Below are 2,500 nucleotides of genomic sequence, written 5' to 3' on the forward strand. Positions count from 1 at the left end.
CAGTCGGCTCTCCACCTCCCTTTTACCCAATTTAGAGCCCCTGCTTCGGCCACACACACCTGGGAGCGGGCCCCTATCTCCAGGCGGCTCTCCACCTCCCTTTTACCCGATTTAGAGCCCCTTCTTCGGCCACACACACCTGCTATCCGCCCCCTATCTCCAGTCGGCTCTCCACCTCCCTTTTACCGGATTTGGAGCCCCTGCTTCGGCCACACACACCTGGGAGAGGCCCCCTATCTCCGGGCGGCTCTCCACCTCCCTTTTACCCGATTTAGAGCCCCTTCTTCGGCCACACACACCTGCTATCGGCCCCCTACCTCCAGGGGGCCCTCCACTTCACTTTTAACCCAAGTTAGAGCACCTGCTTCGGCCACACACACCGGGGAGCGGCCCTCTATCTCCAGGCGGCTCTCCACCTCCCTTTTACCCAATTTAGAGCCCCTGCTTCGGCCACACACACCTGGGAGCGGGCCCCTATCTCCAGGCGGCTCTCCACTTCACTTTTAAACCAATTTAGAGCCCCTGCTTCGGCCACACACACCTGGGAGCGGGCCCCTATCTCCAGGCGGCTCTCCACTTCACTTTTAACCCAATTTAGAGCCCCTGCTTCGGCCACACACACCTGGGAGCGGGCCCCTATCTCCAGGCGGCTCTCCACTTCACTTTTAACCCAATTTAGAGCACCTGCTTCGGCCACACACACCTGGGAGAAGCCCCCTATCTCCTGGCGGCTCTCCACTTCACTTTTAACCCAATTTAGAGCCCCTGCTTCGGCCACACACACCTGGGAGCGGGCCCCTATCTCCAGGCGGCTCTCCACCTCCCTTTTACCCAATTTAGAGCACCTGCTTCGGCCACACACACCTGGGAGCGGGCCCCTATCTCCAGGCGGCTCTCCACTTCACTTTTAACCCAATTTAGAGCCCCTGCTTCGGCCACACACACCTGGGAGCGGGCCCCTATCTCCAGGCGGCTCTCCACTTCACTTTTAACCCAATTTAGAGCCCCTGCTTTGGCCACACACACCTGGGAGCGGGCCCCTATCTCCAGGCGGCTCTCCACCTCCCTTTTACCCGATTTAAAGCCCCTGCTTCGGCCACACACACCTGGGAGCGGGCCCCTATCTCCAGGCGGCTCTCCACCTCCCTTTTACCCGATTTAAAGCCCCTGCTTCGGCCACACACACCTGGGAGCGGGCCCCTATCTCCAGGCGGCTCTCCACTTCACTTTTAACCCAATTTAGAGCCCCTGCTTCGGCCACACACACCTGGGAGCGGGCCCCTATCTCCGGGCGGCTCTCCACTTCACTTTTAACCCAATTTAGAGCACCTGCTTCGGCCACACACACCTGGGAGAGGCCCCCTATCTCCGGGCGGCTCTCCACTTCACTTTTAACCCAATTTAGAGCACCTGCTTCGGCCACACACACCTGGGAGCGGGCCCCTATCTCCAGGCGGCTCTCCACCTCCCTTTTACCCGATTTAAAGCCCCTGCTTCGGCCACACACACCTGGGAGCGGGCCCCTATCTCCAGGCGGCTCTCCACCTCCCTTTTACCCGATTTAAAGCCCCTGCTTCGGCCACACACACCTGGGAGCGGGCCCCCTATCTCCAGGCGGCTCTCCACCTCCCTTTTACCCGATTTAAAGCCCCTTCTTCGGCCACACACACCTGCTTTCCGCCCCCTACCTCCAGGCGGCTCTCCACCTCCCTTTTACCCAATTTAGAGCCCCTGCTTCGGCCACACACACCTGCTATCGGCCCCCTACCTCCAGGGGGCCCTCCACCTCACTTTTACCCCAATTTGGAGCCCCTGCCTCGGCCACCCACACACCTGTTAGCTGCCCCCTATCTCCGGCCCCTAACCTCCACCATCCAGGAACCCCAGCACCAGCCGAACCTGCAGACCCACTCTTAAGCACCCATCCCCGGATACAAGCAGACTACCATCCGCCCAAACTTTCCTGCTCCTGGTATACCAACTCAAACTTTGGTGCCCCTGGTACTCCAACTTAAACTTTGTGCTCCTGGTACTCCGCCTGTTTTCGCCCCACAGCCTAAGTGCCGCAGCACTTTGTCATTTTTTTAAACAAAATATTTCTTTCTGCTCCTGGTACTCCCTGGAGCTCCAGGGAGGTAGGGGGGCGCCCTGGAAGCCCTGCCCGAGGCTGTGCGCCTCTTCCCGGGCAGGATTTTCACCCCGAGCCCCTGGTGGCGGTTGGACTTTAACTTTTTTTTTTCTATTTGGATTTGCTCCTGGTACTCCCTGGAGCTCCAGGGAGGTAGGGGGGCGCCCTGGAAGCCCTGCCCGAGGCTGTGCGCCTCTTCCCGGGCAGGATTTTCACCCCGAGCCCCTGGTGGCGGTTGGACTTTAACTTTTTTTTTTCTATTTGGATTTGCTCCTGGTACTCCCTGGAGCTCCAGGGATGGTAGGGGGGCGCCTTGCCCGAGGCTGTGCGCCTCTTCCCGGGCAGGATTTTCACACCGAGCCCCTGGTGGCG

The sequence above is a fragment of the Centroberyx gerrardi genome, chromosome 21 (assembly GCF_048128805.1).
Source record: "Centroberyx gerrardi isolate f3 chromosome 21, fCenGer3.hap1.cur.20231027, whole genome shotgun sequence".
NCBI lineage: Eukaryota > Metazoa > Chordata > Actinopteri > Beryciformes > Berycidae > Centroberyx > Centroberyx gerrardi.